Source organism: Mycteria americana, chromosome 15 (genome assembly GCF_035582795.1).
Source record: "Mycteria americana isolate JAX WOST 10 ecotype Jacksonville Zoo and Gardens chromosome 15, USCA_MyAme_1.0, whole genome shotgun sequence".
NCBI lineage: Eukaryota > Metazoa > Chordata > Aves > Ciconiiformes > Ciconiidae > Mycteria > Mycteria americana.
Window position 1 is genome coordinate 15,985,001 of NC_134379.1, and position 12,049 is coordinate 15,997,049.

A 12,049-nucleotide genomic window follows, 5' to 3' on the forward strand; every position below is an offset into this window, starting at 1 on the left:
AAAGGGGTAGACCAGGCCTCCCCGCCCTGTCCGGGCAGAGGGGTAGACCTGGCCTCCCCGCCCGGCCATGGGCAGAGGGGTAGACCTGGCCTCCCCGCCCCGCCCTGCCCGGGCAAAGGGGTAGACCTGGCCTCCCCGCCCTGCCCGGGCAGAGGGGTAGACCTGGCCTCCCCGCCCTGCCGGGGCAAAGGGGTAGACCTGGCCTCCCCGCCCGGCCATGGGCAGAGGGGTAGACCTGGCCTCCCCGCCATGCCGGGGCAAAGGGGTAGACCTGGCCTCCCCGCCCAGGCGGGGGAAAGGGGTAGACCTGGCCTCCCCGCCCTGCCGGGGCAAAGGGGTAGACCTGGCCTCCCCGCCCTGCCCGGGCAAAGGGGTAGACCTGGCCTCCCTGCCCGGGCAAAGGGGTAGACCTGGCCTCCCCGCCCTGCCCGGGCAAAGGGGTAGACCAGGCCTCCCCGCCCTGTCCGGGCAGAGGGGTAGACCTGGCCTCCCCGCCCGGCCATGGGCAGAGGGGTAGACCTGGCCTCCCCGCCCCGCCCTGCCCGGGCAAAGGGGTAGACCTGGCCTCCCCGCCCTGCCCGGGCAAAGGGGTAGACCAGGCCTCCCCGCCCTGTCCGGGCAGAGGGGTAGACCTGGCCTCCCCGCCCGGCCATGGGCAGAGGGGTAGACCTGGCCTCCCCGCCCGGCCATGGGCAAAGGGGTAGACCTGGCCTCCCCGCCCTGCCCGGGCAAAGGGGTAGACCAGGCCTCCCCTCCCCGCCCTGCCCGGGCATAGGGGTAGACCTGGCCTCCCTGTCCGGGCAAAGGGGTAGACCTGGCCTCCCCGCCCTGTCCGGGCAGAGGGATAGACCTGGCCTCCCCGCCCGGCCATGGGCAGAGGGGTAGACCTGGCCTCCCCGCCCTGCCGGGGCAAAGGGGTAGACCAGGCCTTCCCGCCCTGTCCGGGCAGAGGGGTAGACCTGGCCTCCCCGCCCGGCCATGGGCAGAGGGGTAGACCTGGCCTCCCCGCCCTGCTGGGGCAAAGGGGTAGACCAGGCCTCCCCGCCCCGCCCTGCCCGGGCAAAGGGGTAGACCAGGCCTCCCCTCCCCGCCCTGCCCGGGCAGAGGGGTAGACCTGGCCTCCCCGCCCCACCCGGGCAAAGGGGTAGACCAGGCCTCCCCTCCCCGCCCGGCCATGGGCAGAGGGGTAGACCTGGCCTCCCTGTCCGGGCAAAGGGGTAGACCAGGCCTCCCTGGCCTCCCCGCCCTGCCGGGGCAGAGGGGTAGACCTGGCCTCCCCGCCCTGCCGGGGCAAAGGGGTAGACCAGGCCTCCCCTCCCCGCCCGGCCATGGGCAGAGGGGTAGACCTGGCCTCCCCGGCCTGCCCGGGCAAAGGGGTAGACCTGGCCTCCCTGCCCGGCCATGGGCAAAGGGGTAGAGCAGGCCTCCCTGTCCGGGCAAACGGGTAGACCTGGCCTCCCCTCCCTGCCGGGGCAAAGGGGTAGACCTGGCCTCCCCGCCCCGCCCGGGCAAAGGGGTAGACCAGGCCTCCCCGGCCTGCCCGGGCAAAGGGGTAGACCTGGCCTCCCCGCCCGGCCATGGGCAAAGGGGTAGACCTGGCCTCCCCGCCCCGCCTGGGCAAACGGGTCGACCTGGCCTCCCCGCCCCACCCGGGCAAACGGGTAGACCTGGCCTCCCCGCCCGGCCATGGGCAAACGGGTAGACCTGGCCTCCCCGCCCTGGCGGGGGAAAGGGGTAGACCTGGCCTCCCCGCCCTGCCGGGGCAAAGGGGTAGACCTGGCCTCCCTGTCCGGGCGCGGGGTAGACCAGGCCTCCCTGCCCGGGCACAGGGGTACACCTGGCCTCCCTGGCCGGGCGCGGGGTAGACCGGGCGCGGGGTAGACCGGGCCTCCCTGCCCGGGCCCGGGGTAGACCTGGCCTCCCTGCCCGGGCCCGGGATAGACAAGTCCTCCCCGGCCTGCCCGGGCAAAGGGGTAGACCAGGCCTCCCCGGCCTGCCCGGTCAAAGGGGTACAGCTGGCCTCCCCGGCCGGGCGCGGGGTAGACCAGGCCTCCCTGCCCTGGCCGGGCGCGGGGTGGACCTGGCCCCCCCCGTCCGGGCGCGGGGTAGACCAGGCCTCCCTGCCCGGGCACAGGGGTACACCTGGCCTCCCTGGCCGGGCGCGGGGTAGACCGGGCGCAGGGTAGACCGGGCCTCCCTGCCCGGGCCCGGGGTAGACCGGGCCTCCCTGCCCGGGCCCGGGGTGGACAAGTCCTCCCCGGCCTGCCCGGGCAAAGGGGTAGACCAGGCCTCCCCGGCCTGCCCGGGCAGCGGGGTACAGCTGGCCTCCCCGGCCGGGCGCGGGGTAGACCAGGCCTCCCTGCCCTGGCCGGGCGCGGGGTGGACCTGGCCCCCCCCTGCCCGGGCGCGGGGTAGACCAGGCCTCCCGGCTCGGGAGCGGGGTAGACCGGGCCTCCCTGCCCGGGGAAAGGGGTAAGGCCTGGCCTCCCTCCCCTGCCCGGGCAAAGGGGTACACCTGGCCTCCCTGCCCGGGCAAAGGGGTAGACCGGGCCTCCCTGCCCAGGCGCGGGGTACCCCCGGTCTCCCTGTCCGGGCACGGGGTAGACCGGGCGCGGGGTAGACCAGGCCTCCCTGCCCGGGCACGGGGTAGACCGGGCTTCCCTGCTGGGGCCCGGGGCAGGCCCGGCCTGCCGGCCCGGTGCAGGGTTCCGCGTGGCTTCCCTGCCCGCTGCCGGCTTACTCCTGGCCCCCCTAGCCAGTGTGGGGTGCGTGTGGTGTGTTCACTCTTACTCGTCTGCTACCACGTGGTGGATCGAGGACGGAGCCATTATGGAAGTAAGTATCTACCCGTCATTTGAACAACCTCATGCCCTTATCTTCCTTTCCTATAGCCCCCATCCCTTGTTGCTGCTCTAGTCATCCTCCTTCCCTGTAGAATTACTAAAGAACGAGAGGAATAACGACACGTAGCCGTTCCGTCGACCCTCTTTTATTTCTAGTTGTTTGTCATCGGTTCCCTCCTTGCGTACCCGAAACAAGGGAAGGGAAAGTTAGCGAAGCCAGCGTTAACGTTATGCGTTCAAGTCCTTCACGATTCATCTTTTTTAACAATTCACTCGTGAAGCCGCCCTCGCTCGAGACCTCGGTAACAGAGGGTGAACGAAAAATTGAATGAACGAATCGTGACTGGATCTTCATTCCACTTACCGTGAACCAGTTACGGATCGAGATGAGGCGGCTAAGTACGTACGCACGAGCGCTAGGTACGGAGGCACAAGTGTTAACTCCTGGCGCACAAGGACTCCCTCTGGGCGAACCGCGGACGCCAGTGGACAGTTCGGGCCATCATTGTGACCCGCTGTCGACGTACTTTACCGTTTAGTCGTTCTTGATTACTAATAGCCTTTCGTCTGCGTAGTCTCCGGTGGCCGCCGGGGTACCGGAAGCCTGTCGGCGTGCTAGCGATACAGGAATAACGACAGAAGGAGTCCGGTTACCCTTCACTTAATTTATTAGGAATGAACGAACGGTGCGCGTCTGGATCGTTCGCGGCTTCCTAACCTGTTCCTTAACGGCTCTCCGGGGCGGGCTCCTTCTCGGCCCGCCGACAGTCGAGCAACAGCCGGTTCGTCCCGACCGTCCGCCTCTGCCGTGACGGGCGGCCCTCGCCACCTCCCCGCCCGTCGGTCGTGACGGGTACCTGATTACCTGATCGGGTCCCTCCCGCCGTGGCCGTGGCCGTGGCGCGGCGTCACCGGGCTACCTCCGTGGGGGCCCGGCCTCCCAGGCGCCGGGCTTTGGCCCCGGGGTCGGGCGAAGCTGCTTTCGGCCGGGGGCGAAAAGCCCCTTCCCCGTCTCCTCGAGACCTGGCCGGAGCGGAGAAAAGCATGGGCCGCCATCACCCGTCAGCCGGACGGTCCTTTCACCCCACCGCATCCCCCCCCCCCCCGCCCCCCGCCTTTCCCGGGACGGGCCTCCGTCCTGAGAAGGCCTCTCAAAGGTCACGGCCGGCCTCCAAGGCACGGCAGTCTCGCAGGCCGCTGAAGAAAGTCAGTCAGCCGCCTCGACAGACGGTCCCTGCGGCCGAGGCCGATTAAGGCGAGCATCCTCGGGAGACGCGGGGCGCTCGTGGCCACCGTGCCGGCCGACCGGCCCAGCCTGGGCCCTCTCCCCGCCGGCGGCAAAGGAGCCCCCCCCCCCCCCCCCCCCCCCCCGCCCTCGCCGCCACCGCCGCCTCGTCTAAAGGCTGCTGGGCCCGTCCTCTCGGCAGTACTCACCGCTCGACCGCATCCCGCTGGCGACAGAACCGCCGATGGCCGTTTCTTAGAAGCGCGGCCCACCTCTCCGCCAGCCTAGGCCGGGGTCCTGCCGCCCGGCCGCTCGGGCCGGCCCTGGGGCCCCGGGTCTCTGCCCAGGCCGAGGCACGCGGCTGCTGCTTTCCCAGGGGCCGGCTTCGACCGGGAGCCGAGCGGAGCGTGTCGCCCGCAGAGGGGCACGCGCGCGGGCCGGACGTCCGCCCCGCCGACGATGCGGACTGGAACAGAGAGGGTGGCGTTATCCACAGCCTTACAAATCTTCTTCACTGCTTTCCGCATGCGCGCAGGTGCGCACGCGCTCACGCGTGCCCCCAAACAGGCCACGCCCGAGCCTCCGCGCGCACACACGCGCGCTGGGCCCGAACCCCACCCCCGAGCCTCTGCACGCACACACGCACACGCAATCGTGCGTACAGGCGTGCACGTATTGCCCCCCCCCCCCCCCCCCCCCCCCGCCTCGTCTAAAGGCTGCTGGGCCCGTCCTCTCGGCAGTACTCACCGCTCGACCGCATCCCGCTGGCGACAGAACCGCCGATGGCCGTTTCTTAGAAGCGCGGCCCACCTCTCCGCCAGCCTAGGCCGGGGTCCTGCCGCCCGGCCGCTCGGGCCGGCCCTGGGGCCCCGGGTCTCTGCCCAGGCCGAGGCACGCGGCTGCTGCTTTCCCAGGGGCCGGCTTCGACCGGGAGCCGAGCGGAGCGTGTCGCCCGCAGACGGGCACGCGCGCGGGCCGGACGTCCGCCCCGCCGACGATGCGGACCGGAACAGAGAGGGTGGCGTTATCCACAGCCTTACAAATCTTCTCCACTGCTTTCCGTGTGCGCGCAGGTGCGCACGCGCTCACGCGCGCCCCCAAACAGGCCCCCGGCCCCGAACCCCACGCCCGAGCCTCCACGCGCGCTGGGCCCGAACCCCACGCCCGAGCCTCCACGCGCGCTGGGCCCGAACCCCACGCCCGAGCCTCTGCACGCACACACGCACGCGCAATCGTGCGTACACCTGCGTGTGTGCACGTATTGCCCCCCCCCACCCCCGCCCCCCCCACCCCCTCCCCGGCCCGGCCAGGCCCCCGGCCCGAACCCCACGCCCGCCGCCGCCCACACCCACGCGAGCTCTGCCGCGCCGCGGGGCCGCCCCCCCCCGCGTTCCGCCAGCAGGTTTGCCGCCCCGGGGAAGGCAGGCAGGAGACTTTAGGACCCGGCGGCGTCCTTGCCGGCTTCGTGCACAGGCGGGAGAGGGGAGTCCCGGCGGCGTGCGGTCTCCCACGCCGGCTGCCGAGTAGCTACCCTGCCGTGCCCGTGCCCGTGCCCGTGCCCGTGCCCGTGCCCCACATCCTGCCTGCCTTTCTGTCTCAGTCAGTCGGTCACTCGCCCTGCTGCCCGCCCGCCCTACTCGCCCTGCCCGCCCGCCCGCGCAGCGCGTTGAAAACCGAAGGAACGCCGGGGGGGGGGGCGGAGAGAAGGGGGGGGGGGGGGGGGGGGGGGGGGGGCGCTGAACCAACCGACCCGAACAGAAACCTTCTCCGAAAAGGGACCGTCCCCCCTCCCCAGCCTACTTTTGCTCCAGGTTCCCCGCCTGCTCGCCGGCCGCTCTCGTCTGCCTCTGCGCCAGCCGCCCTTCCCTGCCGCTGCCGCTGCCGCTGCCGCCGCCCTGACTGAGCGCGGGACCGTTAGCGCGGCGGGAACTGCCGCCCTTTCCCCGCGGGCGGGGGCCCGGCTGCCGGGCAGCGGGGCGCGAGCGCCTGCGCAGGGCGCGGGTCAGCTGACGCCCCCCCCCGCCGTCCCGCTGCGCCGGGGCGCCGAAGAGTCTGTGGTCAGGCGGGCCACACCCCACAGCCTGTGGGTCCGGAACGGCAGCGCAGGGAAAGGAGGGAGGGAGGGAGGGAGGGGGACTGGGCGCAGGTGTCTCTCTCTCTCTCTCTCTGTGTCTGTCTGTCTGTCTGGCTGTGTGCCTATGTGTGTGAGTGCGTGCGCCCGCGCGTCTGTCGCGGGGCTTGGGGGGGGCGGCGTCTGCAGGATCGCAGATACATATTTTACCGTGTCTCTTTTACTTTAAAGAGGAGTCAACACAAAATAAAACGAGGGCAAGGCACACCTTCCCCCCCCCCCGAAAAAATCAAAACCAAACAAACCCACACCACGAAACCAAAAACAAAAGCCGGCGAGCGCCGGCAGCGCCGCCTCCACCCCGTCCCCCACCAGCCAGGGAGGAAAAAAACCGGCCGGGTGGACAGACTTGCCGCGAGCCGCGCGGCGGAATGTGTGTGTGTGTGGGGGGGGGGGGGGGGGGGGGGGGCGGCCGGAGCAGAGCGGAGAGGCTGGCCGGGGCAGTGAAGCCGGCAGCGGGTCGGGGCAGAGGTGTGCGTGTGCCTGTGCGCGCGCGCGCGTGAGTGCGGAGCGGGGGGCGTTGGGGGGGTGGGGTGGGGTGGGGGGGTGGTGGGGGGTGTGTTTAAAAAAAAGACATTTCTTTTAAATTGTTAATTAACTGATTTTTTAAGTTTAAATTTTTACTTAACTGATTTAATTTTTAAAAATTTAATTCACAGGTTTAAATTTTTAATTAAATGGTTTAATAGACTGATTTTTCACGTCCAAACCAATAAAGATAAAATCACTTTTGCACGAGACAGAACGTTTCAAATTACTCCCCTCTACCAGAGGCGCTTAAATCGCGGAAACGGGGGGGGGGGATTTTTTTAAATTTAAATTTTTAAGTAACTGATTTAGATGTTTCATCATTTCATTAACTGATTTAAATTTTTAATCAACTGATTAAAATAGACTGATTTTTTTTTTTCATGGACTGGTTTTTTATTTTAGTTTCTTTCTGTTTAAATTTCTTTTAAATGTATCTATTTTTATTTAATTAATTAATTTATTTTCTTTTAATTTATTGTTTTATTTTTTATATGTTGCAGACTGATATTTTTTAATAGACTTGTTTTTTTAATTTAACTTATTTTTAATATTTTTTCTTAAAGTTGTTACATGTTATTTTTAAATTAATAAATAACTTTTAATTTCAATGAAATAATTTTTAATTTAAATTCTAATTAAAATTTTTTAAATATTAATAAACTATTTTTACTTATTTACTTCAGTTTATTTATTTTATTTTCATCTATTTTATTCTGATTTTTTCTTTCTATAGACTGATTTTTTTTTTTTTTTTTAATAGACTGATTTTTTACCACACACACCCCCCCACACCCACCCACCCCCACCCGCCCCCGTCCGTCCCCGGCCGGCAGAAACGGGCCGCCCGGTCCAGCCGCCCGGCTCCGGAGCACGGAGCGGCCGGCAGGTCTACCCGGCGCCGGGGCGGCAGGCGGCCGGCAGGTCTACCCGGCGCCGGGGCGGCAGGCGGCCGGCAGGTCTACCCGGCTCCGGGGCGGCAGGCGGCCGCCAGGTCTACCCGGCTCCGGGGCGGCAGGCGGCCGGCAGGTCTACCCGGCTCCGGGGCGGCAGGCGGCCGGCAGGTCTACCCGGCGCCGGGGCGGCAGGCGGCCGGCAGGTCTACCCGGCGCCGGGGCGGCAGGCGGCCGGCAGGTCTACCCGGCTCCGGGGCGGCAGGCGGCCGGCAGGTCTACCCGGCTCCGGGGCGGCAGGCGGCCGCCAGGTCTACCCGGCTCCGGGGCGGCAGGCGGCCGCCAGGTCTACCCGGCTCCGGGGCGGCAGGCGGCCGGCAGGTCTACCCGGCTCCGGGGCGGCAGGCGGCCGGCAGGTCTACCCGGCTCCGGGGCGGCAGGCGGCCGGCAGGTCTACCCGGCTCCGGGGCGGCAGGCGGCCGCCAGGTCTACCCGGCGCCGGGGCGGCAGGCGGCCGCCAGGTCTACCCGGCTCCGGGGCGGCAGGCGGCCGCCAGGTCTACCCGGCTCCGGGGCGGCAGGCGGCCGCCAGGTCTACCCGGCGCCGGGGCGGCAGGCGGCCGCCAGGTCTACCCGGCGCCGGGGCGGCAGGCGGCCGGCAGGTCTACCCGGCTCCGGGGCGGCAGGCGGCCGCCAGGTCTACCCGGCGCCGGGGCGGCAGGCGGCCGGCAGGTCTACCCGGCGCCGGGGCGGCAGGCGGCCGCCAGGTCTACCCGGCTCCGGCGGGACTTTTAAAAAAAGACATGTATATTAAACTTTTAATGAACTGACTTTTTTAAATTTAAATTTTTAAGTAACTGATTTAAATGTTTCACCATTTAATGACCTGATTTAAATTTTTAAATAACTGATTTAATAGACTGATTTTTTTCCATAGGCTGTTTTTTTTCTTTTAATTTCTTTATGTTTAAATTTTTTAAAAATGTATTTATTTTTATTTTCTTATTTATTTTTTTATTTATCATTGTTTTTATTTTTTTATGTTATAGACTGATCTTTTTTTAATAGACTTGGTTTTTTAATTTAATTTATTTTTAATATTTATTTAATTTTTAAAAGTTGTTAAATAAATTATTTTTAAATTAATAAATAAATAACTTTTCATTTTAATGAAATAATTTTTAATTTAAGTTTTTTTAAAAAAATTTAAATATTAATAAATTACTTTTATTTATTTACTTCAGCTTATTTATTTTATTTTCACGTATTTTATTCTGATTTTTCGATTTTATAGACCGATTATTTTTTTTTAATAGACTGAATTTTTAAGATCCGCCCCCCCACCCCGCGCGTTCCCGGCCGGGAGTAGCGGGCCGCCCGGTCCAGCCGCCCGGCTCCGGAGCACGGAGCGGCCGGCAGGTCTACCCGGCTCCGCGGCAGCAGCCACCCCGATCCGGGGTTGGCGGCGGTTCCCTGGTCCAGCAGCCTCGGCTGCGCGAAGCGGCTTACACGTCTACCCGGCTCCGGGGCGGCAGGCGGCCGCCAGGTCCACCCGGCTCCGGGGCGACAGGCGGCCGCCGGGTCCACCCGGCGCCGGGGCGGCAGGCGGCCGCCGGGTCCACCCGGCTCCGGGGCGGCAGGCGGCCGCCGGGTCCACCCGGCGCCGGGGCGGCAGGCGGTCGCCGTGTCTACCCGGCTCCGGGGTGGCAGGCGGCCGCCGGGTCTATTCGGCTCCGGCGGGACTTTTAAAAAAAGACATGTGTATTAAACTTCTAATGAACTGATTTTTTTAGATTTAAATTTTTAAGCAACTGATTTAAATGTTTCACCATTTAATTAACTGATTTAAATTTTTAATTAACTGATTTAATAGACTGACTTTTTTTTATAGACTGTTTTTTTGGTTTTAATATCTTCATGTTTAATTTTTTTAAAAACGTGATTATACTTATTTATTTATTCTAATTTATTCTTTATTATTCTTTATTGTTTTTATTTTGTTATGTTATAGACTGACTTTTTTTAATAGGCCTGGTTTTTTAACTTAACTTATTTAATTTTCAAAAGTTATTAAATAAATTCTTTTTAAATTAATAAATAAATAACTTTTTATTTCAATGGAATAATTTTTAATTTGAGTCTTAATACAAAAAAATTAAATGTAAATAATTTTTTTAAATTTATTTACTTTAGTTTATTTATTTTATTTTTATGTATTTTATTCTGATTTCTCATTTTGCAGACTGGTCTTATTTTTAATAGACGGATTTTTTACGAGCCCCCCCCCCCGCGTTCCCGGCCGGGAGAAGCGGGCCGCCCGGTCCAGGCACCTGGCTCCGGAGCACGGAGCGGCCAGCAGGTCTACCCGGCTCCGCGGCAGCAGCCACCCTGATCCGGGGTCGGCGGCGGTTCCCTGGTCCAGCAGCCTCGGCTGCGCGGAGCGGCTTACACGTCTACCCGGCTCCGGGGCGGCAGGCGGCCGGCAGGTCTACCCGGCTCCGGGGCGGCAGGCGGCCGGCAGGTCTACCCGGCTCCGGGGCGGCAGGCGGCCGCCAGGTCTACCCGGCTCCGGGGCGGCAGGCGGCCGCCAGGTCTACCCGGCTCCGGGGCGGCAGGCGGCCGCCAGGTCTACCCGGCTCCGGGGCGGCAGGCGGCCGCCAGGTCTACCCGGCTCCGGGGCGGCAGGCGGCCGCCAGGTCTACCCGGCTCCGGGGCGGCAGGCGGCCGCCAGGTCTACCCGGCTCCGGGGCGGCAGGCGGCCGCCAGGTCTACCCGGCGCCGGGGCGGCAGGCGGCCGCCAGGTCTACCCGGCTCCGGGGCGGCAGGCGGCCGCCAGGTCTACCCGGCTCCGGGGCGGCAGGCGGCCGGCAGGTCTACCCGGCGCCGGGGCGGCAGGCGGCCGCCAGGTCTACCCGGCTCCGGGGCGGCAGGCGGCCGGCAGGTCTACCCGGCTCCGGGGCGGCAGGCGGCCGGCAGGTCTACCCGGCTCCGGGGCGGCAGGCGGCCGCCAGGTCTACCCGGCTCCGGGGCGGCAGGCGGCCGCCAGGTCTACCCGGCTCCGGGGCGGCAGGCGGCCGCCAGGTCTACCCGGCTCCGGGGCGGCAGGCGGCCGGCAGGTCTACCCGGCTCCGGGGCGGCAGGCGGCCGCCAGGTCTACCCGGCTCCGGGGCGGCAGGCGGCCGCCAGGTCTACCCGGCTCCGGGGCGGCAGGCGGCCGCCAGGTCTACCCGGCTCCGGGGCGGCAGGCGGCCGCCAGGTCTACCCGGCTCCGCGGCCGGCCGCCAGGTCTACCCGTGTTCGGATCCCGGGGCGGCCAGCGGCGGTATCCGGAGACCTCGGGATGTCGCTGCCGGAGTGTCCGGCGGAAGGGGCGGCCAGGTCTACCCGGCTCCGGCGGGACTTAGTCGCTGTTCTGGGGCTGACGGGTAGACCTGTTGTCCCCGGCGCAACCTCGGAGCTTCCGAAGGGGTCGCTGTTCTTCGCTGCCTCCAGTTACGTCATCGTAGAAGGCGGCGTGATTGGCGCGTCTCCCCGCTGGCCAGAGGCGCCGCTCTTGCAAGTTGCCGGGGCCGGGGCCGTGCCGGTCCGTATTATAGGAGCGGGCGGTGACTCGTCTCCGGAAGGGCACTCGTGAGCGGCTGCTACCCTGGCGGCTCTGCCGTCTTAGTGGGGCACTGCGCGGTCGCTAGTAGAGAAGCGGGCGGTGACTCGTCTCCGGCAGGGCACTCGTGAGCAGCTGCTACCCTGGCGGCTCCGCCGTCTCAGTGGGGCAGTCTGCGGCCGCTGTGGCGGTTACCCCGGCGGTTCGGCTCGGTTCCCAGCTGCTCGGCACGGCCGTCCCCCGGCGCTTGCCCGACAAGTCAGCCAGGTGTGGCTGTGAGAGGCCGGGGGAAGGGGGCAGCCAGAGCCGCAGGCAGGCTCTGGCAGTAGGTGCCGAGTGGTGCGAGGCGTAAAGCCGGCTGCCGCGGGGCAGGGCAAAGACTGGCGGCCGGCGGCGGTCGCCAGCACTCGAACGCTGGAAGAGCGGGGGAGCCGAGGCTGCCGCGGCTTTCCCCCGGCTCCCGAAGGCCCGATGACGGCAAGAGCAGATCCCAGGCCGTTAGAGCAGCGGGGCAGAGAGGCCCGTGAGTGTCCTGAGGGCCAGCTGGGTGACGGCAGCGGGCGAGGTGGCGGCACCTCGTCTTCTTTTCTCCGGCCCTAAGCTGGAGCCCGCGAAGCGGGCAGAGAGCGGCGGCCGGTCGCGGTGGCCGGCAGCCGAACGCAGACGGCCCGGGGGGGGTTTATGAGCCTGCCGCGGCTCCCCTCCCGGCCCCCGAAGGGCCCCATGACGGTGCAGGCGAGGCGGCGGCGCCTCGGCCTCCTGTTTTTTGCCGGTATGAGCCATACGCGGGCGGCCCGTGGTGTCTGGCCTGCCCCGGCTTCCCCGGTTG